Below are 26,290 nucleotides of genomic sequence, written 5' to 3'. Positions count from 1 at the left end.
TTTCTCTCAGCCCCTCTCACCCAGGATCAGGCCGCCGCCTCTAGTGCCAGCCCGGGGCAAAGCAGGGCAACCCACCGACCCGCTACGCCCCACGCCCTCTTGTCCACCGGCCGGGTCTTGGTCGGGACAAGCGAGCGCGGTCGGGGCGTTGTGAGAGAAAGGCCCCGCGCGGCTGGGCCGGCTGTTCGACCTTGGCCAGCCCTGACGGCTCTGGGTGGGTGGGGCAAGAGGGGACCTCGCAGGAGCCCCTGAGCGGCGAGGGATCCAAAACGCTACCTCCGCGGCAGGGCGGAGGACCGGAGCGTGTCGCAGGATCGTGGGCCCTGGGCCCTGACGCCTCGGAGCACTCCCTGTTCGGAGCGGGCCCGATGTGGTGGAAGCGCGGGAGCCTGGGGTAGGCCGCGAGCGAGCGGCCCTCGGGTTCCGCGATCCTAGCCCCGCGGCCCCGGGCTGGCGGTGACGGCTGGCATCCGGCGGGCGTGGCTGGGCCGGGCTCTTGGGGCAGCCGGGCGCCTCTCTCGGCGTCTACGGCCATACCACCCTGAACGCGCCCGATCTCGTCTGATCTCGGAAGCTAAGCAGGGTCGGGCCTGGTTAGTACTTGGATGGGAGACCGCCTGGGAATACCGGGTGCTGTAGGCCTTTTCCTTGGCTTTTTGCTTTTTCTTTCCTTTTCTTCCAGACGGGGAGTCTCGCTCTGTCGCCCAGGCTGGAGTGCAGTGGCGCCATCTCGGCTCGCTGCAAGCTCCGCCTCCCGGGTTCACGCCATTCTCCTGCCTCAGCCTCCCGAGTAGCTGGGACTGCAGGCGCCCGCCACCACGCCCGGCTCATTTTTGGTAGTTTCCGTAGAGACGGGGTTTCACCCCGTTAGCCGGGATGGTCTCCATCTCCTGACCTCGTGATCCACCCGCCTCGGCCTCCCAGAGTGCTGGGAATACTGGCGGGAGCCACCGTGCCCGCCCGGCCTGCTGTAGGCTTGTTTGGCTTCCCCGTGGCCTCCCTTCCCATTACAGTCGCCATGCTTCCCAACCTCCCCTGACTCTGCTCAACCTTCATCGCCCTCCTACACCCCCGCCGCCGCCGGGGACCTCCCGCAGGGGGTCCGCCCCTACTGCACGCCGGGCAGCAGCATCCCACCGCTTGCGCCTCGCCGCCGCCCCGCCAGGAGCCCGGCTCCAGCCTGGGAGGGCAGGGGGCCGGACCCCAAAGGCGCAGACGCGGGTTCCCTGCCCTTCGCGGTGCCTTCCCGCTCCCGGAACGCCCAGGCGATTCGATTCACTCATCGAGCGCCAGCGCCGTCGTCGCAACCTTCCGAACCGGGGGAAGGGGCGGCCAGGGGCAGCGGGTGCCACAGACGCCAGCCGAGACCTCGGCTCCAGAACGCATGGGCTGCTTTCTCCGGGGGAAGGACATTCCTTGGCCAGCCACCAGGACAACCGTCCCTGTGCACCCGGATTCCCAATGCCCCCCACTTCGTGTCAACTCCAGTCCCGAGGACACGCCAGAGCCCCAGGCCTCCGGCCGCGCCCGGTGCCAGGGCTCCCGCCAAACGGGCGGGCGCACTCTGCAAATCTCGGGGCGCCCCCGCAAGGCAGCGAGAGCACGGGGAGGTGCCAAGAAAGGAAGGAGCCTACGAAACCCACCTGCAAAGCAAGCAGTTCATCCAGGAAGCAGCCCGTCTCAGCGCTCCGTTGGTCCTCTCGCATGGACCTCCTGGCCCCCATGTTCTGGCGCAGCCCAAGCCCCCTCCACCCTCTCCCGGCCTGCTCAAAAGGGCGCCGCCTACTACGGGAGCCCGGCGCCTCCCCTCTAAGGCTCTATCGCGCTCTCTCGCTCTCTAGCTCCCTCCGCCTCTATCTTCTAGGTTTCCCCCTGGACCTCGCGCTACTTCTGTCGTCTTCCCTCGGCCTCTCTGTCTCTCGCTCTTTCTCCGTCCCTCTCTCTCAGCCTCTCCGTCTGTCTCTTACCGCCTCCCCTGAGGGCGGCAAGCCACCCAGGCGCCGAGGCAAGAGATCGACGACACGAACTGTTCCAGGGTAATAACATACAAAACAAGAAGAGTTATACCAGATACAGATCTCCGATACGAGGAGATGTGAATAGCAGTCATCATTAGTTTGTAGCAATTACTCTTTATTCCAATATTCTAATAATCCTCGCTGTATACTCATAACCTAGGAAAAACCAGGCCATGCAGAGTTAGGAGCTGAGAGGGCACAGTGAGGCGTGACCAGAAGACAAGTGTGAGAGCCTTCTGTGATGCCCAGACAGGGCCACCAGAAGGGCTCCTTGCTCTAGCGGTGACGCCGGCGTCTGGGAAGACGCCCGTTGCCAGGCGGACCGTGGTCTACCGGTAGCGAAAAGTGTCAAGGAACAACACGCGCTGCTTAGCAGACCGGGAAAGGGAGTCTCCTTTCCCCCGGGGGAGTATAGAGAAGACTCTGCCCCTCCACCTCTGCTGCAGGGCCTGACAGCAGTCACTTATCCAGATGCGTAACCGTCTCCCGGTGATGTTCTGCTTCAGTGGTCACGCTCCTAGTCCGCCTTCACGTTCCGTCCTCTACACCTGGCTCTGCCTTCTACGTAGCAGTAGAGACTTAGTGAAATTACTAAAAGTCTGTAATATGCATAAATCATGGCGTAAGCTGTCTTTCTCTTTGTCTCCTCTCTCTCTCTCTCTGCCTCAGTTCCCCGGCAGGGAAGGGCCCCCCCGTCCAGTGGACACGTGACCCACGTGATCTTACCTATCATTGGAGATGACTCACACTCTTTACCCCGCTCCTTTTCTTTGGATCCAATAAATAACAGCGCAGCCAGACATTCGGGGACACTACCGGTCTCCGCGCATTGGTAGTGGTGGAACCCCGGGGCCAGCTGTCTTTTCTTTGATCTCTTTGTCTTGTGTCTTTATTTCTACAACCTCTGGTCTCCACACACGGGGAGAGACCCTGTGGGGCTGGACCCTACACTCCCCCTCCACTGTCTTTCTCGATGGCTGTCTCTCTCATGCCCTCGGTTTCTATCTCTCCATCCATCTCGTCCATGCTCTCCTTCAAGCCGTGTGTGTGTGTGTGTGTGTGTGTGTGTGTGTGTGTGTGTGTGCGGGCGTGTGTGGGTGTCTCTGTGTCTTTGTGTGTGTGTCTGTGCCTGTGTCTCTGTGTGTGTGTGTGTGTGTGTGTGTGTGCGTGTGTGTGTGTGTGTGCCGGTGCGCGAGCCCGCGTGCGAGGGCCCCCGTGTGTGTCTGTGTGTGGGCGAGTGGATTTGAGCCTGGTGGTGGTGGGGTGTGTCTGGGTTTCTCTCAGCCCCTCTCACCCAGGATCAGGCCGCCGCCTCTAGTGCCAGCCCGGGGCAAAGCAGGGCAACCCACCGACCCGCTACGCCCCACGCCCTCTTGTCCACCGGCCGGGTCTTGGTCGGGACAAGCGAGCGCGGTCGGGGCGTTGTGAGAGAAAGGCCCCGCGCGGCTGGGCCGGCTGTTCGACCTTGGCCAGCCCTGACGGCTCTGGGTGGGTGGGGCAAGAGGGGACCTCGCAGGAGCCCCTGAGCGGCGAGGGATCCAAAACGCTACCTCCGCGGCAGGGCGGAGGACCGGAGCGTGTCGCAGGATCGTGGGCCCTGGGCCCTGACGCCTCGGAGCACTCCCTGTTCGGAGCGGGCCCGATGTGGTGGAAGCGCGGGAGCCTGGGGTAGGCCGCGAGCGAGCGGCCCTCGGGTTCCGCGATCCTAGCCCCGCGGCCCCGGGCTGGCGGTGACGGCTGGCATCCGGCGGGCGTGGCTGGGCCGGGCTCTTGGGGCAGCCGGGCGCCTCTCTCGGCGTCTACGGCCATACCACCCTGAACGCGCCCGGTCTCGTCTGCTCTCGGAAGCTAAGCAGGGTCGGGCCTGGTTAGTACTTGGATGGGAGACCGCCTGGGAATACCGGGTGCTGTAGGCCTTTTCCTTGGCTTTTTGCTTTTTCTTTCCTTTTCTTCCAGACGGGGAGTCTCGCTCTGTCGCCCAGGCTGGAGTGCAGTGGCGCCATCTCGGCTCGCTGCAAGCTCCGCCTCCCGGGTTCACGCCATTCTCCTGCCTCAGCCTCCCGAGTAGCTGGGACTGCAGGCGCCCGCCACCACGCCCGGCTCATTTTTGGTAGTTTCCGTAGAGACGGGGTTTCACCCCGTTAGCCGGGATGGTCTCCATCTCCTGACCTCGTGATCCACCCGCCTCGGCCTCCCAGAGTGCTGGGAATACTGGCGGGAGCCACCGTGCCCGCCCGGCCTGCTGTAGGCTTGTTTGGCTTCCCCGTGGCCTCCCTTCCCATTACAGTCGCCATGCTTCCCAACCTCCCCTGACTCTGCTCAACCTTCATCGCCCTCCTACACCCCCGCCGCCGCCGGGGACCTCCCGCAGGGGGTCCGCCCCTACTGCACGCCGGGCAGCAGCATCCCACCGCTTGCGCCTCGCCGCCGCCCCGCCAGGAGCCCGGCTCCAGCCTGGGAGGGCAGGGGGCCGGACCCCAAAGGCGCAGACGCGGGTTCCCTGCCCTTCGCGGTGCCTTCCCGCTCCCGGAACGCCCAGGCGATTCGATTCACTCATCGAGCGCCAGCGCCGTCGTCGCAACCTTCCGAACCGGGGGAAGGGGCGGCCAGGGGCAGCGGGTGCCACAGACGCCAGCCGAGACCTCGGCTCCAGAACGCATGGGCTGCTTTCTCCGGGGGAAGGACATTCCTTGGCCAGCCACCAGGACAACCGTCCCTGTGCACCCGGATTCCCAATGCCCCCCACTTCGTGTCAACTCCAGTCCCGAGGACACGCCAGAGCCCCAGGCCTCCGGCCGCGCCCGGTGCCAGGGCTCCCGCCAAACGGGCGGGCGCACTCTGCAAATCTCGGGGCGCCCCCGCAAGGCAGCGAGAGCACGGGGAGGTGCCAAGAAAGGAAGGAGCCTACGAAACCCACCTGCAAAGCAAGCAGTTCATCCAGGAAGCAGCCCGTCTCAGCGCTCCGTTGGTCCTCTCGCATGGACCTCCTGGCCCCCATGTTCTGGCGCAGCCCAAGCCCCCTCCACCCTCTCCCGGCCTGCTCAAAAGGGCGCCGCCTACTACGGGAGCCCGGCGCCTCCCCTCTAAGGCTCTATCGCGCTCTCTCGCTCTCTAGCTCCCTCCGCCTCTATCTTCTAGGTTTCCCCCTGGACCTCGCGCTACTTCTGTCGTCTTCCCTCGGCCTCTCTGTCTCTCGCTCTTTCTCCGTCCCTCTCTCTCAGCCTCTCCGTCTGTCTCTTACCGCCTCCCCTGAGGGCGGCAAGCCACCCAGGCGCCGAGGCAAGAGATCGACGACACGAACTGTTCCAGGGTAATAACATACAAAACAAGAAGAGTTATACCAGATACAGATCTCCGATACGAGGAGATGTGAATAGCAGTCATCATTAGTTTGTAGCAATTACTCTTTATTCCAATATTCTAATAATCCTCGCTGTATACTCATAACCTAGGAAAAACCAGGCCATGCAGAGTTAGGAGCTGAGAGGGCACAGTGAGGCGTGACCAGAAGACAAGTGTGAGAGCCTTCTGTGATGCCCAGACAGGGCCACCAGAAGGGCTCCTTGCTCTAGCGGTGACGCCGGCGTCTGGGAAGACGCCCGTTGCCAGGCGGACCGTGGTCTACCGGTAGCGAAAAGTGTCAAGGAACAACACGCGCTGCTTAGCAGACCGGGAAAGGGAGTCTCCTTTCCCCCGGGGGAGTATAGAGAAGACTCTGCCCCTCCACCTCTGCTGCAGGGCCTGACAGCAGTCACTTATCCAGATGCGTAACCGTCTCCCGGTGATGTTCTGCTTCAGTGGTCACGCTCCTAGTCCGCCTTCACGTTCCGTCCTCTACACCTGGCTCTGCCTTCTACGTAGCAGTAGAGACTTAGTGAAATTACTAAAAGTCTGTAATATGCATAAATCATGGCGTAAGCTGTCTTTCTCTTTGTCTCCTCTCTCTCTCTCTCTGCCTCAGTTCCCCGGCAGGGAAGGGCCCCCCCGTCCAGTGGACACGTGACCCACGTGATCTTACCTATCATTGGAGATGACTCACACTCTTTACCCCGCTCCTTTTCTTTGGATCCAATAAATAACAGCGCAGCCAGACATTCGGGGACACTACCGGTCTCCGCGCATTGGTAGTGGTGGAACCCCGGGGCCAGCTGTCTTTTCTTTGATCTCTTTGTCTTGTGTCTTTATTTCTACAACCTCTGGTCTCCACACACGGGGAGAGACCCTGTGGGGCTGGACCCTACACTCCCCCTCCACTGTCTTTCTCGATGGCTGTCTCTCTCATGCCCTCGGTTTCTATCTCTCCATCCATCTCGTCCATGCTCTCCTTCAAGCCGTGTGTGTGTGTGTGTGTGTGTGTGTGTGTGTGTGTGTGCGTGTGTGCGGGCGTGTGTGGGTGTCTCTGTGTCTTTGTGTGTGTGTCTGTGCCTGTGTCTCTGTGTGTGTGTGTGTGTGTGTGTGTGTGCGTGTGTGTGTGTGTGCCGGTGCGCGAGCCCGCGTGCGAGGGACCCCGTGTGTGTCTGTGTGTGGGCGAGTGGATTTGAGCCTGGTGGTGGTGGGGTGTGTCTGGGTTTCTCTCAGCCCCTCTCACCCAGGATCAGGCCGCCGCCTCTAGTGCCAGCCCGGGGCAAAGCAGGGCAACCCACCGACCCGCTACGCCCCACGCCCTCTTGTCCACCGGCCGGGTCTTGGTCGGGACAAGCGAGCGCGGTCGGGGCGTTGTGAGAGAAAGGCCCCGCGCGGCTGGGCCGGCTGTTCGACCTTGGCCAGCCCTGACGGCTCTGGGTGGGTGGGGCAAGAGGGGACCTCGCAGGAGCCCCTGAGCGGCGAGGGATCCAAAACGCTACCTCCGCGGCAGGGCGGAGGACCGGAGCGTGTCGCAGGATCGTGGGCCCTGGGCCCTGACGCCTCGGAGCACTCCCTGTTCGGAGCGGGCCCGATGTGGTGGAAGCGCGGGAGCCTGGGGTAGGCCGCGAGCGAGCGGCCCTCGGGTTCCGCGATCCTAGCCCCGCGGCCCCGGGCTGGCGGTGACGGCTGGCATCCGGCGGGCGTGGCTGGGCCGGGCTCTTGGGGCAGCCGGGCGCCTCTCTCGGCGTCTACGGCCATACCACCCTGAACGCGCCCGATCTCGTCTGATCTCGGAAGCTAAGCAGGGTCGGGCCTGGTTAGTACTTGGATGGGAGACCGCCTGGGAATACCGGGTGCTGTAGGCCTTTTCCTTGGCTTTTTGCTTTTTCTTTCCTTTTCTTCCAGACGGGGAGTCTCGCTCTGTCGCCCAGGCTGGAGTGCAGTGGCGCCATCTCGGCTCGCTGCAAGCTCCGCCTCCCGGGTTCACGCCATTCTCCTGCCTCAGCCTCCCGAGTAGCTGGGACTGCAGGCGCCCGCCACCACGCCCGGCTCATTTTTGGTAGTTTCCGTAGAGACGGGGTTTCACCCCGTTAGCCGGGATGGTCTCCATCTCCTGACCTCGTGATCCACCCGCCTCGGCCTCCCAGAGTGCTGGGAATACTGGCGGGAGCCACCGTGCCCGCCCGGCCTGCTGTAGGCTTGTTTGGCTTCCCCGTGGCCTCCCTTCCCATTACAGTCGCCATGCTTCCCAACCTCCCCTGACTCTGCTCAACCTTCATCGCCCTCCTACACCCCCGCCGCCGCCGGGGACCTCCCGCAGGGGGTCCGCCCCTACTGCACGCCGGGCAGCAGCATCCCACCGCTTGCGCCTCGCCGCCGCCCCGCCAGGAGCCCGGCTCCAGCCTGGGAGGGCAGGGGGCCGGACCCCAAAGGCGCAGACGCGGGTTCCCTGCCCTTCGCGGTGCCTTCCCGCTCCCGGAACGCCCAGGCGATTCGATTCACTCATCGAGCGCCAGCGCCGTCGTCGCAACCTTCCGAACCGGGGGAAGGGGCGGCCAGGGGCAGCGGGTGCCACAGACGCCAGCCGAGACCTCGGCTCCAGAACGCATGGGCTGCTTTCTCCGGGGGAAGGACATTCCTTGGCCAGCCACCAGGACAACCGTCCCTGTGCACCCGGATTCCCAATGCCCCCCACTTCGTGTCAACTCCAGTCCCGAGGACACGCCAGAGCCCCAGGCCTCCGGCCGCGCCCGGTGCCAGGGCTCCCGCCAAACGGGCGGGCGCACTCTGCAAATCTCGGGGCGCCCCCGCAAGGCAGCGAGAGCACGGGGAGGTGCCAAGAAAGGAAGGAGCCTACGAAACCCACCTGCAAAGCAAGCAGTTCATCCAGGAAGCAGCCCGTCTCAGCGCTCCGTTGGTCCTCTCGCATGGACCTCCTGGCCCCCATGTTCTGGCGCAGCCCAAGCCCCCTCCACCCTCTCCCGGCCTGCTCAAAAGGGCGCCGCCTACTACGGGAGCCCGGCGCCTCCCCTCTAAGGCTCTATCGCGCTCTCTCGCTCTCTAGCTCCCTCCGCCTCTATCTTCTAGGTTTCCCCCTGGACCTCGCGCTACTTCTGTCGTCTTCCCTCGGCCTCTCTGTCTCTCGCTCTTTCTCCGTCCCTCTCTCTCAGCCTCTCCGTCTGTCTCTTACCGCCTCCCCTGAGGGCGGCAAGCCACCCAGGCGCCGAGGCAAGAGATCGACGACACGAACTGTTCCAGGGTAATAACATACAAAACAAGAAGAGTTATACCAGATACAGATCTCCGATACGAGGAGATGTGAATAGCAGTCATCATTAGTTTGTAGCAATTACTCTTTATTCCAATATTCTAATAATCCTCGCTGTATACTCATAACCTAGGAAAAACCAGGCCATGCAGAGTTAGGAGCTGAGAGGGCACAGTGAGGCGTGACCAGAAGACAAGTGTGAGAGCCTTCTGTGATGCCCAGACAGGGCCACCAGAAGGGCTCCTTGCTCTAGCGGTGACGCCGGCGTCTGGGAAGACGCCCGTTGCCAGGCGGACCGTGGTCTACCGGTAGCGAAAAGTGTCAAGGAACAACACGCGCTGCTTAGCAGACCGGGAAAGGGAGTCTCCTTTCCCCCGGGGGAGTATAGAGAAGACTCTGCCCCTCCACCTCTGCTGCAGGGCCTGACAGCAGTCACTTATCCAGATGCGTAACCGTCTCCCGGTGATGTTCTGCTTCAGTGGTCACGCTCCTAGTCCGCCTTCACGTTCCGTCCTCTACACCTGGCTCTGCCTTCTACGTAGCAGTAGAGACTTAGTGAAATTACTAAAAGTCTGTAATATGCATAAATCATGGCGTAAGCTGTCTTTCTCTTTGTCTCCTCTCTCTCTCTCTCTGCCTCAGTTCCCCGGCAGGGAAGGGCCCCCCCGTCCAGTGGACACGTGACCCACGTGATCTTACCTATCATTGGAGATGACTCACACTCTTTACCCCGCTCCTTTTCTTTGGATCCAATAAATAACAGCGCAGCCAGACATTCGGGGACACTACCGGTCTCCGCGCATTGGTAGTGGTGGAACCCCGGGGCCAGCTGTCTTTTCTTTGATCTCTTTGTCTTGTGTCTTTATTTCTACAACCTCTGGTCTCCACACACGGGGAGAGACCCTGTGGGGCTGGACCCTACACTCCCCCTCCACTGTCTTTCTCGATGGCTGTCTCTCTCATGCCCTCGGTTTCTATCTCTCCATCCATCTCGTCCATGCTCTCCTTCAAGCCGTGTGTGTGTGTGTGTGTGTGTGTGTGTGTGTGTGCGTGTGTGCGGGCGTGTGTGGGTGTCTCTGTGTCTTTGTGTGTGTGTCTGTGCCTGTGTCTCTGTGTGTGTGTGTGTGTGTGTGTGTGCGTGTGTGTGTGTGTGTGTGCCGGTGCGCGAGCCCGCGTGCGAGGGCCCCCGTGTGTGTCTGTGTGTGGGCGAGTGGATTTGAGCCTGGTGGTGGTGGGGTGTGTCTGGGTTTCTCTCAGCCCCTCTCACCCAGGATCAGGCCGCCGCCTCTAGTGCCAGCCCGGGGCAAAGCAGGGCAACCCACCGACCCGCTACGCCCCACGCCCTCTTGTCCACCGGCCGGGTCTTGGTCGGGACAAGCGAGCGCGGTCGGGGCGTTGTGAGAGAAAGGCCCCGCGCGGCTGGGCCGGCTGTTCGACCTTGGCCAGCCCTGACGGCTCTGGGTGGGTGGGGCAAGAGGGGACCTCGCAGGAGCCCCTGAGCGGCGAGGGATCCAAAACGCTACCTCCGCGGCAGGGCGGAGGACCGGAGCGTGTCGCAGGATCGTGGGCCCTGGGCCCTGACGCCTCGGAGCACTCCCTGTTCGGAGCGGGCCCGATGTGGTGGAAGCGCGGGAGCCTGGGGTAGGCCGCGAGCGAGCGGCCCTCGGGTTCCGCGATCCTAGCCCCGCGGCCCCGGGCTGGCGGTGACGGCTGGCATCCGGCGGGCGTGGCTGGGCCGGGCTCTTGGGGCAGCCGGGCGCCTCTCTCGGCGTCTACGGCCATACCACCCTGAACGCGCCCGATCTCGTCTGCTCTCGGAAGCTAAGCAGGGTCGGGCCTGGTTAGTACTTGGATGGGAGACCGCCTGGGAATACCGGGTGCTGTAGGCCTTTTCCTTGGCTTTTTGCTTTTTCTTTCCTTTTCTTCCAGACGGGGAGTCTCGCTCTGTCGCCCAGGCTGGAGTGCAGTGGCGCCATCTCGGCTCGCTGCAAGCTCCGCCTCCCGGGTTCACGCCATTCTCCTGCCTCAGCCTCCCGAGTAGCTGGGACTGCAGGCGCCCGCCACCACGCCCGGCTCATTTTTGGTAGTTTCCGTAGAGACGGGGTTTCACCCCGTTAGCCGGGATGGTCTCCATCTCCTGACCTCGTGATCCACCCGCCTCGGCCTCCCAGAGTGCTGGGAATACTGGCGGGAGCCACCGTGCCCGCCCGGCCTGCTGTAGGCTTGTTTGGCTTCCCCGTGGCCTCCCTTCCCATTACAGTCGCCATGCTTCCCAACCTCCCCTGACTCTGCTCAACCTTCATCGCCCTCCTACACCCCCGCCGCCGCCGGGGACCTCCCGCAGGGGGTCCGCCCCTACTGCACGCCGGGCAGCAGCATCCCACCGCTTGCGCCTCGCCGCCGCCCCGCCAGGAGCCCGGCTCCAGCCTGGGAGGGCAGGGGGCCGGACCCCAAAGGCGCAGACGCGGGTTCCCTGCCCTTCGCGGTGCCTTCCCGCTCCCGGAACGCCCAGGCGATTCGATTCACTCATCGAGCGCCAGCGCCGTCGTCGCAACCTTCCGAACCGGGGGAAGGGGCGGCCAGGGGCAGCGGGTGCCACAGACGCCAGCCGAGACCTCGGCTCCAGAACGCATGGGCTGCTTTCTCCGGGGGAAGGACATTCCTTGGCCAGCCACCAGGACAACCGTCCCTGTGCACCCGGATTCCCAATGCCCCCCACTTCGTGTCAACTCCAGTCCCGAGGACACGCCAGAGCCCCAGGCCTCCGGCCGCGCCCGGTGCCAGGGCTCCCGCCAAACGGGCGGGCGCACTCTGCAAATCTCGGGGCGCCCCCGCAAGGCAGCGAGAGCACGGGGAGGTGCCAAGAAAGGAAGGAGCCTACGAAACCCACCTGCAAAGCAAGCAGTTCATCCAGGAAGCAGCCCGTCTCAGCGCTCCGTTGGTCCTCTCGCATGGACCTCCTGGCCCCCATGTTCTGGCGCAGCCCAAGCCCCCTCCACCCTCTCCCGGCCTGCTCAAAAGGGCGCCGCCTACTACGGGAGCCCGGCGCCTCCCCTCTAAGGCTCTATCGCGCTCTCTCGCTCTCTAGCTCCCTCCGCCTCTATCTTCTAGGTTTCCCCCTGGACCTCGCGCTACTTCTGTCGTCTTCCCTCGGCCTCTCTGTCTCTCGCTCTTTCTCCGTCCCTCTCTCTCAGCCTCTCCGTCTGTCTCTTACCGCCTCCCCTGAGGGCGGCAAGCCACCCAGGCGCCGAGGCAAGAGATCGACGACACGAACTGTTCCAGGGTAATAACATACAAAACAAGAAGAGTTATACCAGATACAGATCTCCGATACGAGGAGATGTGAATAGCAGTCATCATTAGTTTGTAGCAATTACTCTTTATTCCAATATTCTAATAATCCTCGCTGTATACTCATAACCTAGGAAAAACCAGGCCATGCAGAGTTAGGAGCTGAGAGGGCACAGTGAGGCGTGACCAGAAGACAAGTGTGAGAGCCTTCTGTGATGCCCAGACAGGGCCACCAGAAGGGCTCCTTGCTCTAGCGGTGACGCCGGCGTCTGGGAAGACGCCCGTTGCCAGGCGGACCGTGGTCTACCGGTAGCGAAAAGTGTCAAGGAACAACACGCGCTGCTTAGCAGACCGGGAAAGGGAGTCTCCTTTCCCCCGGGGGAGTATAGAGAAGACTCTGCCCCTCCACCTCTGCTGCAGGGCCTGACAGCAGTCACTTATCCAGATGCGTAACCGTCTCCCGGTGATGTTCTGCTTCAGTGGTCACGCTCCTAGTCCGCCTTCACGTTCCGTCCTCTACACCTGGCTCTGCCTTCTACGTAGCAGTAGAGACTTAGTGAAATTACTAAAAGTCTGTAATATGCATAAATCATGGCGTAAGCTGTCTTTCTCTTTGTCTCCTCTCTCTCTCTCTCTGCCTCAGTTCCCCGGCAGGGAAGGGCCCCCCCGTCCAGTGGACACGTGACCCACGTGATCTTACCTATCATTGGAGATGACTCACACTCTTTACCCCGCTCCTTTTCTTTGGATCCAATAAATAACAGCGCAGCCAGACATTCGGGGACACTACCGGTCTCCGCGCATTGGTAGTGGTGGAACCCCGGGGCCAGCTGTCTTTTCTTTGATCTCTTTGTCTTGTGTCTTTATTTCTACAACCTCTGGTCTCCACACACGGGGAGAGACCCTGTGGGGCTGGACCCTACACTCCCCCTCCACTGTCTTTCTCGATGGCTGTCTCTCTCATGCCCTCGGTTTCTATCTCTCCATCCATCTCGTCCATGCTCTCCTTCAAGCCGTGTGTGTGTGTGTGTGTGTGTGTGTGTGTGTGTGTGTGTGCGTGTGTGCGGGCGTGTGTGGGTGTCTCTGTGTCTTTGTGTGTGTGTCTGTGCCTGTGTCTCTGTGTGTGTGTGTGTGTGTGTGTGTGTGCGTGTGTGTGTGTGTGTGCCGGTGCGCGAGCCCGCGTGCGAGGGCCCCCGTGTGTGTCTGTGTGTGGGCGAGTGGATTTGAGCCTGGTGGTGGTGGGGTGTGTCTGGGTTTCTCTCAGCCCCTCTCACCCAGGATCAGGCCGCCGCCTCTAGTGCCAGCCCGGGGCAAAGCAGGGCAACCCACCGACCCGCTACGCCCCACGCCCTCTTGTCCACCGGCCGGGTCTTGGTCGGGACAAGCGAGCGCGGTCGGGGCGTTGTGAGAGAAAGGCCCCGCGCGGCTGGGCCGGCTGTTCGACCTTGGCCAGCCCTGACGGCTCTGGGTGGGTGGGGCAAGAGGGGACCTCGCAGGAGCCCCTGAGCGGCGAGGGATCCAAAACGCTACCTCCGCGGCAGGGCGGAGGACCGGAGCGTGTCGCAGGATCGTGGGCCCTGGGCCCTGACGCCTCGGAGCACTCCCTGTTCGGAGCGGGCCCGATGTGGTGGAAGCGCGGGAGCCTGGGGTAGGCCGCGAGCGAGCGGCCCTCGGGTTCCGCGATCCTAGCCCCGCGGCCCCGGGCTGGCGGTGACGGCTGGCATCCGGCGGGCGTGGCTGGGCCGGGCTCTTGGGGCAGCCGGGCGCCTCTCTCGGCGTCTACGGCCATACCACCCTGAACGCGCCCGGTCTCGTCTGCTCTCGGAAGCTAAGCAGGGTCGGGCCTGGTTAGTACTTGGATGGGAGACCGCCTGGGAATACCGGGTGCTGTAGGCCTTTTCCTTGGCTTTTTGCTTTTTCTTTCCTTTTCTTCCAGACGGGGAGTCTCGCTCTGTCGCCCAGGCTGGAGTGCAGTGGCGCCATCTCGGCTCGCTGCAAGCTCCGCCTCCCGGGTTCACGCCATTCTCCTGCCTCAGCCTCCCGAGTAGCTGGGACTGCAGGCGCCCGCCACCACGCCCGGCTCATTTTTGGTAGTTTCCGTAGAGACGGGGTTTCACCCCGTTAGCCGGGATGGTCTCCATCTCCTGACCTCGTGATCCACCCGCCTCGGCCTCCCAGAGTGCTGGGAATACTGGCGGGAGCCACCGTGCCCGCCCGGCCTGCTGTAGGCTTGTTTGGCTTCCCCGTGGCCTCCCTTCCCATTACAGTCGCCATGCTTCCCAACCTCCCCTGACTCTGCTCAACCTTCATCGCCCTCCTACACCCCCGCCGCCGCCGGGGACCTCCCGCAGGGGGTCCGCCCCTACTGCACGCCGGGCAGCAGCATCCCACCGCTTGCGCCTCGCCGCCGCCCCGCCAGGAGCCCGGCTCCAGCCTGGGAGGGCAGGGGGCCGGACCCCAAAGGCGCAGACGCGGGTTCCCTGCCCTTCGCGGTGCCTTCCCGCTCCCGGAACGCCCAGGCGATTCGATTCACTCATCGAGCGCCAGCGCCGTCGTCGCAACCTTCCGAACCGGGGGAAGGGGCGGCCAGGGGCAGCGGGTGCCACAGACGCCAGCCGAGACCTCGGCTCCAGAACGCATGGGCTGCTTTCTCCGGGGGAAGGACATTCCTTGGCCAGCCACCAGGACAACCGTCCCTGTGCACCCGGATTCCCAATGCCCCCCACTTCGTGTCAACTCCAGTCCCGAGGACACGCCAGAGCCCCAGGCCTCCGGCCGCGCCCGGTGCCAGGGCTCCCGCCAAACGGGCGGGCGCACTCTGCAAATCTCGGGGCGCCCCCGCAAGGCAGCGAGAGCACGGGGAGGTGCCAAGAAAGGAAGGAGCCTACGAAACCCACCTGCAAAGCAAGCAGTTCATCCAGGAAGCAGCCCGTCTCAGCGCTCCGTTGGTCCTCTCGCATGGACCTCCTGGCCCCCATGTTCTGGCGCAGCCCAAGCCCCCTCCACCCTCTCCCGGCCTGCTCAAAAGGGCGCCGCCTACTACGGGAGCCCGGCGCCTCCCCTCTAAGGCTCTATCGCGCTCTCTCGCTCTCTAGCTCCCTCCGCCTCTATCTTCTAGGTTTCCCCCTGGACCTCGCGCTACTTCTGTCGTCTTCCCTCGGCCTCTCTGTCTCTCGCTCTTTCTCCGTCCCTCTCTCTCAGCCTCTCCGTCTGTCTCTTACCGCCTCCCCTGAGGGCGGCAAGCCACCCAGGCGCCGAGGCAAGAGATCGACGACACGAACTGTTCCAGGGTAATAACATACAAAACAAGAAGAGTTATACCAGATACAGATCTCCGATACGAGGAGATGTGAATAGCAGTCATCATTAGTTTGTAGCAATTACTCTTTATTCCAATATTCTAATAATCCTCGCTGTATACTCATAACCTAGGAAAAACCAGGCCATGCAGAGTTAGGAGCTGAGAGGGCACAGTGAGGCGTGACCAGAAGACAAGTGTGAGAGCCTTCTGTGATGCCCAGACAGGGCCACCAGAAGGGCTCCTTGCTCTAGCGGTGACGCCGGCGTCTGGGAAGACGCCCGTTGCCAGGCGGACCGTGGTCTACCGGTAGCGAAAAGTGTCAAGGAACAACACGCGCTGCTTAGCAGACCGGGAAAGGGAGTCTCCTTTCCCCCGGGGGAGTATAGAGAAGACTCTGCCCCTCCACCTCTGCTGCAGGGCCTGACAGCAGTCACTTATCCAGATGCGTAACCGTCTCCCGGTGATGTTCTGCTTCAGTGGTCACGCTCCTAGTCCGCCTTCACGTTCCGTCCTCTACACCTGGCTCTGCCTTCTACGTAGCAGTAGAGACTTAGTGAAATTACTAAAAGTCTGTAATATGCATAAATCATGGCGTAAGCTGTCTTTCTCTTTGTCTCCTCTCTCTCTCTCTCTGCCTCAGTTCCCCGGCAGGGAAGGGCCCCCCCGTCCAGTGGACACGTGACCCACGTGATCTTACCTATCATTGGAGATGACTCACACTCTTTACCCCGCTCCTTTTCTTTGGATCCAATAAATAACAGCGCAGCCAGACATTCGGGGACACTACCGGTCTCCGCGCATTGGTAGTGGTGGAACCCCGGGGCCAGCTGTCTTTTCTTTGATCTCTTTGTCTTGTGTCTTTATTTCTACAACCTCTGGTCTCCACACACGGGGAGAGACCCTGTGGGGCTGGACCCTACACTCCCCCTCCACTGTCTTTCTCGATGGCTGTCTCTCTCATGCCCTCGGTTTCTATCTCTCCATCCATCTCGTCCATGCTCTCCTTCAAGCCGTGTGTGTGTGTGTGTGTGTGTGTGTGTGTGTGTGTGTGTGTGCGGGCGTGTGTGGGTGTCTCTGTGTCTTTGTGTGTGTGTCTGTGCCTGTGTCTCTGTGTGTGTGTGTGTGTGTGTGTGTGCGTGTGTGTGTGTGTGTGCCGGTGCGCGAGCCCGCGTGCGAGGGCCCCCGTGTGTGTCTGTGTGTGGGCGAGTGGATTTGAGCCTGGTGGTGGTGGGGTGTGTCTGGGTTTCTCTCAGCCCCTCTCACCCAGGATCAGGCCGCCGCCTCTAGTGCCAGCCCGGGGCAAAGCAGGGCAACCCACCGACCCGCTACGCCCCACGCCCTCTTGTCCACCGGCCGGGTCTTGGTCGGGACAAGCGAGCGCGGTCGGGGCGTTGTGAGAGAAAGGCCCCGCGCGGCTGGGCCGGCTGTTCGACCTTGGCCAGCCCTGACGGCTCTGGGTGGGTGGGGCAAGAGGGGACCTCGCAGGAGCCCCTGAGCGGCGAGGGATCCAAAACGCTACCTCCGCGGCAGGGCGGAGGACCGGAGCGTGTCGCAGGATCGTGGGCCCTGGGCCCTGACGCCTCGGAGCACTCCCTGTTCGGAGCGGGCCCGATGTGGTGGAAGCGCGGGAGCCTGGGGTAGGCCGCGAGCGAGCGGCCCTCGGGTTCCGCGATCCTAGCCCCGCGGCCCCGGGCTGGCGGTGACGGCTGGCATCCGGCGGGCGTGGCTGGGCCGGGCTCTTGGGGCAGCCGGGCGCCTCTCTCGGCGTCTACGGCCATACCACCCTGAACGCGCCCGGTCTCGTCTGCTCTCGGAAGCTAAGCAGGGTCGGGCCTGGTTAGTACTTGGATGGGAGACCGCCTGGGAATACCGGGTGCTGTAGGCCTTTTCCTTGGCTTTTTGCTTTTTCTTTCCTTTTCTTCCAGACGGGGAGTCTCGCTCTGTCGCCCAGGCTGGAGTGCAGTGGCGCCATCTCGGCTCGCTGCAAGCTCCGCCTCCCGGGTTCACGCCATTCTCCTGCCTCAGCCTCCCGAGTAGCTGGGACTGCAGGCGCCCGCCACCACGCCCGGCTCATTTTTGGTAGTTTCCGTAGAGACGGGGTTTCACCCCGTTAGCCGGGATGGTCTCCATCTCCTGACCTCGTGATCCACCCGCCTCGGCCTCCCAGAGTGCTGGGAATACTGGCGGGAGCCACCGTGCCCGCCCGGCCTGCTGTAGGCTTGTTTGGCTTCCCCGTGGCCTCCCTTCCCATTACAGTCGCCATGCTTCCCAACCTCCCCTGACTCTGCTCAACCTTCATCGCCCTCCTACACCCCCGCCGCCGCCGGGGACCTCCCGCAGGGGGTCCGCCCCTACTGCACGCCGGGCAGCAGCATCCCACCGCTTGCGCCTCGCCGCCGCCCCGCCAGGAGCCCGGCTCCAGCCTGGGAGGGCAGGGGGCCGGACCCCAAAGGCGCAGACGCGGGTTCCCTGCCCTTCGCGGTGCCTTCCCGCTCCCGGAACGCCCAGGCGATTCGATTCACTCATCGAGCGCCAGCGCCGTCGTCGCAACCTTCCGAACCGGGGGAAGGGGCGGCCAGGGGCAGCGGGTGCCACAGACGCCAGCCGAGACCTCGGCTCCAGAACGCATGGGCTGCTTTCTCCGGGGGAAGGACATTCCTTGGCCAGCCACCAGGACAACCGTCCCTGTGCACCCGGATTCCCAATGCCCCCCACTTCGTGTCAACTCCAGTCCCGAGGACACGCCAGAGCCCCAGGCCTCCGGCCGCGCCCGGTGCCAGGGCTCCCGCCAAACGGGCGGGCGCACTCTGCAAATCTCGGGGCGCCCCCGCAAGGCAGCGAGAGCACGGGGAGGTGCCAAGAAAGGAAGGAGCCTACGAAACCCACCTGCAAAGCAAGCAGTTCATCCAGGAAGCAGCCCGTCTCAGCGCTCCGTTGGTCCTCTCGCATGGACCTCCTGGCCCCCATGTTCTGGCGCAGCCCAAGCCCCCTCCACCCTCTCCCGGCCTGCTCAAAAGGGCGCCGCCTACTACGGGAGCCCGGCGCCTCCCCTCTAAGGCTCTATCGCGCTCTCTCGCTCTCTAGCTCCCTCCGCCTCTATCTTCTAGGTTTCCCCCTGGACCTCGCGCTACTTCTGTCGTCTTCCCTCGGCCTCTCTGTCTCTCGCTCTTTCTCCGTCCCTCTCTCTCAGCCTCTCCGTCTGTCTCTTACCGCCTCCCCTGAGGGCGGCAAGCCACCCAGGCGCCGAGGCAAGAGATCGACGACACGAACTGTTCCAGGGTAATAACATACAAAACAAGAAGAGTTATACCAGATACAGATCTCCGATACGAGGAGATGTGAATAGCAGTCATCATTAGTTTGTAGCAATTACTCTTTATTCCAATATTCTAATAATCCTCGCTGTATACTCATAACCTAGGAAAAACCAGGCCATGCAGAGTTAGGAGCTGAGAGGGCACAGTGAGGCGTGACCAGAAGACAAGTGTGAGAGCCTTCTGTGATGCCCAGACAGGGCCACCAGAAGGGCTCCTTGCTCTAGCGGTGACGCCGGCGTCTGGGAAGACGCCCGTTGCCAGGCGGACCGTGGTCTACCGGTAGCGAAAAGTGTCAAGGAACAACACGCGCTGCTTAGCAGACCGGGAAAGGGAGTCTCCTTTCCCCCGGGGGAGTATAGAGAAGACTCTGCCCCTCCACCTCTGCTGCAGGGCCTGACAGCAGTCACTTATCCAGATGCGTAACCGTCTCCCGGTGATGTTCTGCTTCAGTGGTCACGCTCCTAGTCCGCCTTCACGTTCCGTCCTCTACACCTGGCTCTGCCTTCTACGTAGCAGTAGAGACTTAGTGAAATTACTAAAAGTCTGTAATATGCATAAATCATGGCGTAAGCTGTCTTTCTCTTTGTCTCCTCTCTCTCTCTCTCTGCCTCAGTTCCCCGGCAGGGAAGGGCCCCCCCGTCCAGTGGACACGTGACCCACGTGATCTTACCTATCATTGGAGATGACTCACACTCTTTACCCCGCTCCTTTTCTTTGGATCCAATAAATAACAGCGCAGCCAGACATTCGGGGACACTACCGGTCTCCGCGCATTGGTAGTGGTGGAACCCCGGGGCCAGCTGTCTTTTCTTTGATCTCTTTGTCTTGTGTCTTTATTTCTACAACCTCTGGTCTCCACACACGGGGAGAGACCCTGTGGGGCTGGACCCTACACTCCCCCTCCACTGTCTTTCTCGATGGCTGTCTCTCTCATGCCCTCGGTTTCTATCTCTCCATCCATCTCGTCCATGCTCTCCTTCAAGCCGTGTGTGTGTGTGTGTGTGTGTGTGTGTGTGTGTGTGTGCGTGTGTGCGGGCGTGTGTGGGTGTCTCTGTGTCTTTGTGTGTGTGTCTGTGCCTGTGTCTCTGTGTGTGTGTGTGTGTGTGTGTGTGCGTGTGTGTGTGTGTGTGTGCCGGTGCGCGAGCCCGCGTGCGAGGGCCCCCGTGTGTGTCTGTGTGTGGGCGAGTGGATTTGAGCCTGGTGGTGGTGGGGTGTGTCTGGGTTTCTCTCAGCCCCTCTCACCCAGGATCAGGCCGCCGCCTCTAGTGCCAGCCCGGGGCAAAGCAGGGCAACCCACCGACCCGCTACGCCCCACGCCCTCTTGTCCACCGGCCGGGTCTTGGTCGGGACAAGCGAGCGCGGTCGGGGCGTTGTGAGAGAAAGGCCCCGCGCGGCTGGGCCGGCTGTTCGACCTTGGCCAGCCCTGACGGCTCTGGGTGGGTGGGGCAAGAGGGGACCTCGCAGGAGCCCCTGAGCGGCGAGGGATCCAAAACGCTACCTCCGCGGCAGGGCGGAGGACCGGAGCGTGTCGCAGGATCGTGGGCCCTGGGCCCTGACGCCTCGGAGCACTCCCTGTTCGGAGCGGGCCCGATGTGGTGGAAGCGCGGGAGCCTGGGGTAGGCCGCGAGCGAGCGGCCCTCGGGTTCCGCGATCCTAGCCCCGCGGCCCCGGGCTGGCGGTGACGGCTGGCATCCGGCGGGCGTGGCTGGGCCGGGCTCTTGGGGCAGCCGGGCGCCTCTCTCGGCGTCTACGGCCATACCACCCTGAACGCGCCCGATCTCGTCTGCTCTCGGAAGCTAAGCAGGGTCGGGCCTGGTTAGTACTTGGATGGGAGACCGCCTGGGAATACCGGGTGCTGTAGGCCTTTTCCTTGGCTTTTTGCTTTTTCTTTCCTTTTCTTCCAGACGGGGAGTCTCGCTCTGTCGCCCAGGCTGGAGTGCAGTGGCGCCATCTCGGCTCGCTGCAAGCTCCGCCTCCCGGGTTCACGCCATTCTCCTGCCTCAGCCTCCCGAGTAGCTGGGACTGCAGGCGCCCGCCACCACGCCCGGCTCATTTTTGGTAGTTTCCGTAGAGACGGGGTTTCACCCCGTTAGCCGGGATGGTCTCCATCTCCTGACCTCGTGATCCACCCGCCTCGGCCTCCCAGAGTGCTGGGAATACTGGCGGGAGCCACCGTGCCCGCCCGGCCTGCTGTAGGCTTGTTTGGCTTCCCCGTGGCCTCCCTTCCCATTACAGTCGCCATGCTTCCCAACCTCCCCTGACTCTGCTCAACCTTCATCGCCCTCCTACACCCCCGCCGCCGCCGGGGACCTCCCGCAGGGGGTCCGCCCCTACTGCACGCCGGGCAGCAGCATCCCACCGCTTGCGCCTCGCCGCCGCCCCGCCAGGAGCCCGGCTCCAGCCTGGGAGGGCAGGGGGCCGGACCCCAAAGGCGCAGACGCGGGTTCCCTGCCCTTCGCGGTGCCTTCCCGCTCCCGGAACGCCCAGGCGATTCGATTCACTCATCGAGCGCCAGCGCCGTCGTCGCAACCTTCCGAACCGGGGGAAGGGGCGGCCAGGGGCAGCGGGTGCCACAGACGCCAGCCGAGACCTCGGCTCCAGAACGCATGGGCTGCTTTCTCCGGGGGAAGGACATTCCTTGGCCAGCCACCAGGACAACCGTCCCTGTGCACCCGGATTCCCAATGCCCCCCACTTCGTGTCAACTCCAGTCCCGAGGACACGCCAGAGCCCCAGGCCTCCGGCCGCGCCCGGTGCCAGGGCTCCCGCCAAACGGGCGGGCGCACTCTGCAAATCTCGGGGCGCCCCCGCAAGGCAGCGAGAGCACGGGGAGCTGCCAAGAAAGGAAGGAGCCTACGAAACCCACCTGCAAAGCAAGCAGTTCATCCAGGAAGCAGCCCGTCTCAGCGCTCCGTTGGTCCTCTCGCATGGACCTCCTGGCCCCCATGTTCTGGCGCAGCCCAAGCCCCCTCCACCCTCTCCCGGCCTGCTCAAAAGGGCGCCGCCTACTACGGGAGCCCGGCGCCTCCCCTCTAAGGCTCTATCGCGCTCTCTCGCTCTCTAGCTCCCTCCGCCTCTATCTTCTAGGTTTCCCCCTGGACCTCGCGCTACTTCTGTCGTCTTCCCTCGGCCTCTCTGTCTCTCGCTCTTTCTCCGTCCCTCTCTCTCAGCCTCTCCGTCTGTCTCTTACCGCCTCCCCTGAGGGCGGCAAGCCACCCAGGCGCCGAGGCAAGAGATCGACGACACGAACTGTTCCAGGGTAATAACATACAAAACAAGAAGAGTTATACCAGATACAGATCTCCGATACGAGGAGATGTGAATAGCAGTCATCATTAGTTTGTAGCAATTACTCTTTATTCCAATATTCTAATAATCCTCGCTGTATACTCATAACCTAGGAAAAACCAGGCCATGCAGAGTTAGGAGCTGAGAGGGCACAGTGAGGCGTGACCAGAAGACAAGTGTGAGAGCCTTCTGTGATGCCCAGACAGGGCCACCAGAAGGGCTCCTTGCTCTAGCGGTGACGCCGGCGTCTGGGAAGACGCCCGTTGCCAGGCGGACCGTGGTCTACCGGTAGCGAAAAGTGTCAAGGAACAACACGCGCTGCTTAGCAGACCGGGAAAGGGAGTCTCCTTTCCCCCGGGGGAGTATAGAGAAGACTCTGCCCCTCCACCTCTGCTGCAGGGCCTGACAGCAGTCACTTATCCAGATGCGTAACCGTCTCCCGGTGATGTTCTGCTTCAGTGGTCACGCTCCTAGTCCGCCTTCACGTTCCGTCCTCTACACCTGGCTCTGCCTTCTACGTAGCAGTAGAGACTTAGTGAAATTACTAAAAGTCTGTAATATGCATAAATCATGGCGTAAGCTGTCTTTCTCTTTGTCTCCTCTCTCTCTCTCTCTGCCTCAGTTCCCCGGCAGGGAAGGGCCCCCCCGTCCAGTGGACACGTGACCCACGTGATCTTACCTATCATTGGAGATGACTCACACTCTTTACCCCGCTCCTTTTCTTTGGATCCAATAAATAACAGCGCAGCCAGACATTCGGGGACACTACCGGTCTCCGCGCATTGGTAGTGGTGGAACCCCGGGGCCAGCTGTCTTTTCTTTGATCTCTTTGTCTTGTGTCTTTATTTCTACAACCTCTGGTCTCCACACACGGGGAGAGACCCTGTGGGGCTGGACCCTACACTCCCCCTCCACTGTCTTTCTCGATGGCTGTCTCTCTCATGCCCTCGGTTTCTATCTCTCCATCCATCTCGTCCATGCTCTCCTTCAAGCCGTGTGTGTGTGTGTGTGTGTGTGTGTGTGCGTGTGTGCGGGCGTGTGTGGGTGTCTCTGTGTCTTTGTGTGTGTGTCTGTGCCTGTGTCTCTGTGTGTGTGTGTGTGTGTGTGTGTGTGCGTGTGTGTGTGTGTGTGCCGGTGCGCGAGCCCGCGTGCGAGGGCCCCCGTGTGTGTCTGTGTGTGGGCGAGTGGATTTGAGCCTGGTGGTGGTGGGGTGTGTCTGGGTTTCTCTCAGCCCCTCTCACCCAGGATCAGGCCGCCGCCTCTAGTGCCAGCCCGGGGCAAAGCAGGGCAACCCACCGACCCGCTACGCCCCACGCCCTCTTGTCCACCGGCCGGGTCTTGGTCGGGACAAGCGAGCGCGGTCGGGGCGTTGTGAGAGAAAGGCCCCGCGCGGCTGGGCCGGCTGTTCGACCTTGGCCAGCCCTGACGGCTCTGGGTGGGTGGGGCAAGAGGGGACCTCGCAGGAGCCCCTGAGCGGCGAGGGATCCAAAACGCTACCTCCGCGGCAGGGCGGAGGACCGGAGCGTGTCGCAGGATCGTGGGCCCTGGGCCCTGACGCCTCGGAGCACTCCCTGTTCGGAGCGGGCCCGATGTGGTGGAAGCGCGGGAGCCTGGGGTAGGCCGCGAGCGAGCGGCCCTCGGGTTCCGCGATCCTAGCCCCGCGGCCCCGGGCTGGCGGTGACGGCTGGCATCCGGCGGGCGTGGCTGGGCCGGGCTCTTGGGGCAGCCGGGCGCCTCTCTCGGCGTCTACGGCCATACCACCCTGAACGCGCCCGATCTCGTCTGCTCTCGGAAGCTAAGCAGGGTCGGGCCTGGTTAGTACTTGGATGGGAGACCGCCTGGGAATACCGGGTGCTGTAGGCCTTTTCCTTGGCTTTTTGCTTTTTCTTTCCTTTTCTTCCAGACGGGGAGTCTCGCTCTGTCGCCCAGGCTGGAGTGCAGTGGCGCCATCTCGGCTCGCTGCAAGCTCCGCCTCCCGGGTTCACGCCATTCTCCTGCCTCAGCCTCCCGAGTAGCTGGGACTGCAGGCGCCCGCCACCACGCCCGGCTCATTTTTGGTAGTTTCCGTAGAGACGGGGTTTCACCCCGTTAGCCGGGATGGTCTCCATCTCCTGACCTCGTGATCCACCCGCCTCGGCCTCCCAGAGTGCTGGGAATACTGGCGGGAGCCACCGTGCCCGCCCGGCCTGCTGTAGGCTTGTTTGGCTTCCCCGTGGCCTCCCTTCCCATTACAGTCGCCATGCTTCCCAACCTCCCCTGACTCTGCTCAACCTTCATCGCCCTCCTACACCCCCGCCGCCGCCGGGGACCTCCCGCAGGGGGTCCGCCCCTACTGCACGCCGGGCAGCAGCATCCCACCGCTTGCGCCTCGCCGCCGCCCCGCCAGGAGCCCGGCTCCAGCCTGGGAGGGCAGGGGGCCGGACCCCAAAGGCGCAGACGCGGGTTCCCTGCCCTTCGCGGTGCCTTCCCGCTCCCGGAACGCCCAGGCGATTCGATTCACTCATCGAGCGCCAGCGCCGTCGTCGCAACCTTCCGAACCGGGGGAAGGGGCGGCCAGGGGCAGCGGGTGCCACAGACGCCAGCCGAGACCTCGGCTCCAGAACGCATGGGCTGCTTTCTCCGGGGGAAGGACATTCCTTGGCCAGCCACCAGGACAACCGTCCCTGTGCACCCGGATTCCCAATGCCCCCCACTTCGTGTCAACTCCAGTCCCGAGGACACGCCAGAGCCCCAGGCCTCCGGCCGCGCCCGGTGCCAGGGCTCCCGCCAAACGGGCGGGCGCACTCTGCAAATCTCGGGGCGCCCCCGCAAGGCAGCGAGAGCACGGGGAGGTGCCAAGAAAGGAAGGAGCCTACGAAACCCACCTGCAAAGCAAGCAGTTCATCCAGGAAGCAGCCCGTCTCAGCGCTCCGTTGGTCCTCTCGCATGGACCTCCTGGCCCCCATGTTCTGGCGCAGCCCAAGCCCCCTCCACCCTCTCCCGGCCTGCTCAAAAGGGCGCCGCCTACTACGGGAGCCCGGCGCCTCCCCTCTAAGGCTCTATCGCGCTCTCTCGCTCTCTAGCTCCCTCCGCCTCTATCTTCTAGGTTTCCCCCTGGACCTCGCGCTACTTCTGTCGTCTTCCCTCGGCCTCTCTGTCTCTCGCTCTTTCTCCGTCCCTCTCTCTCAGCCTCTCCGTCTGTCTCTTACCGCCTCCCCTGAGGGCGGCAAGCCACCCAGGCGCCGAGGCAAGAGATCGACGACACGAACTGTTCCAGGGTAATAACATACAAAACAAGAAGAGTTATACCAGATACAGATCTCCGATACGAGGAGATGTGAATAGCAGTCATCATTAGTTTGTAGCAATTACTCTTTATTCCAATATTCTAATAATCCTCGCTGTATACTCATAACCTAGGAAAAACCAGGCCATGCAGAGTTAGGAGCTGAGAGGGCACAGTGAGGCGTGACCAGAAGACAAGTGTGAGAGCCTTCTGTGATGCCCAGACAGGGCCACCAGAAGGGCTCCTTGCTCTAGCGGTGACGCCGGCGTCTGGGAAGACGCCCGTTGCCAGGCGGACCGTGGTCTACCGGTAGCGAAAAGTGTCAAGGAACAACACGCGCTGCTTAGCAGACCGGGAAAGGGAGTCTCCTTTCCCCCGGGGGAGTATAGAGAAGACTCTGCCCCTCCACCTCTGCTGCAGGGCCTGACAGCAGTCACTTATCCAGATGCGTAACCGTCTCCCGGTGATGTTCTGCTTCAGTGGTCACGCTCCTAGTCCGCCTTCACGTTCCGTCCTCTACACCTGGCTCTGCCTTCTACGTAGCAGTAGAGACTTAGTGAAATTACTAAAAGTCTGTAATATGCATAAATCATGGCGTAAGCTGTCTTTCTCTTTGTCTCCTCTCTCTCTCTCTCTGCCTCAGTTCCCCGGCAGGGAAGGGCCCCCCCGTCCAGTGGACACGTGACCCACGTGATCTTACCTATCATTGGAGATGACTCACACTCTTTACCCCGCTCCTTTTCTTTGGATCCAATAAATAACAGCGCAGCCAGACATTCGGGGACACTACCGGTCTCCGCGCATTGGTAGTGGTGGAACCCCGGGGCCAGCTGTCTTTTCTTTGATCTCTTTGTCTTGTGTCTTTATTTCTACAACCTCTGGTCTCCACACACGGGGAGAGACCCTGTGGGGCTGGACCCTACACTCCCCCTCCACTGTCTTTCTCGATGGCTGTCTCTCTCATGCCCTCGGTTTCTATCTCTCCATCCATCTCGTCCATGCTCTCCTTCAAGCCGTGTGTGTGTGTGTGTGTGTGTGTGTGTGTGTGTGTGTGTGTGCGGGCGTGTGTGGGTGTCTCTGTGTCTTTGTGTGTGTGTCTGTGCCTGTGTCTCTGTGTGTGTGTGTGTGTGTGTGTGTGTGCGTGTGTGTGTGTGTGTGCCGGTGCGCGAGCCCGCGTGCGAGGGCCCCCGTGTGTGTC

General features: G+C 62.6%; 8 non-coding genes across 8 annotated transcripts; all 8 read left to right on the top strand.

The window, feature by feature from the left end:
- The first annotated feature begins 523 nt into the window (after positions 1 to 523).
- Positions 524 to 642, top strand: LOC129458959 (5S ribosomal RNA). The gene has a single exon (XR_008649787.1). It is a non-coding gene; the product is annotated as a 5S ribosomal RNA (ribosomal RNA).
- Positions 643 to 3,815: 3,173 nt separating this feature from the next.
- On the top strand, positions 3,816 to 3,934 carry LOC129458986 (5S ribosomal RNA). The gene has a single exon (XR_008649815.1). It is a non-coding gene; the product is annotated as a 5S ribosomal RNA (ribosomal RNA).
- Positions 3,935 to 7,109: 3,175 nt separating this feature from the next.
- On the top strand, positions 7,110 to 7,228 carry LOC129458957 (5S ribosomal RNA). Its single transcript, XR_008649786.1, has one exon. It is a non-coding gene; the product is annotated as a 5S ribosomal RNA (ribosomal RNA).
- Positions 7,229 to 10,401: 3,173 nt separating this feature from the next.
- On the top strand, positions 10,402 to 10,520 carry LOC129458981 (5S ribosomal RNA). Its single transcript, XR_008649810.1, has one exon. It is a non-coding gene; the product is annotated as a 5S ribosomal RNA (ribosomal RNA).
- A 3,179-nt stretch (positions 10,521 to 13,699) lies between these two features.
- LOC129458985 (5S ribosomal RNA) lies at positions 13,700 to 13,818 on the top strand. The gene has a single exon (XR_008649814.1). It is a non-coding gene; the product is annotated as a 5S ribosomal RNA (ribosomal RNA).
- A 3,171-nt stretch (positions 13,819 to 16,989) lies between these two features.
- LOC129458984 (5S ribosomal RNA) lies at positions 16,990 to 17,108 on the top strand. The gene has a single exon (XR_008649813.1). It is a non-coding gene; the product is annotated as a 5S ribosomal RNA (ribosomal RNA).
- A 3,177-nt stretch (positions 17,109 to 20,285) lies between these two features.
- LOC129458980 (5S ribosomal RNA) lies at positions 20,286 to 20,404 on the top strand. Its single transcript, XR_008649809.1, has one exon. It is a non-coding gene; the product is annotated as a 5S ribosomal RNA (ribosomal RNA).
- A 3,167-nt stretch (positions 20,405 to 23,571) lies between these two features.
- LOC129458978 (5S ribosomal RNA) lies at positions 23,572 to 23,690 on the top strand. Its single transcript, XR_008649807.1, has one exon. It is a non-coding gene; the product is annotated as a 5S ribosomal RNA (ribosomal RNA).
- The last annotated feature ends 2,600 nt before the right edge of the window (positions 23,691 to 26,290 follow it).

This window comes from Symphalangus syndactylus, chromosome 19 (assembly GCF_028878055.3).
Source record: "Symphalangus syndactylus isolate Jambi chromosome 19, NHGRI_mSymSyn1-v2.1_pri, whole genome shotgun sequence".
NCBI lineage: Eukaryota > Metazoa > Chordata > Mammalia > Primates > Hylobatidae > Symphalangus > Symphalangus syndactylus.
This window is presented reverse-complemented; position numbering and strand designations above follow the sequence as displayed.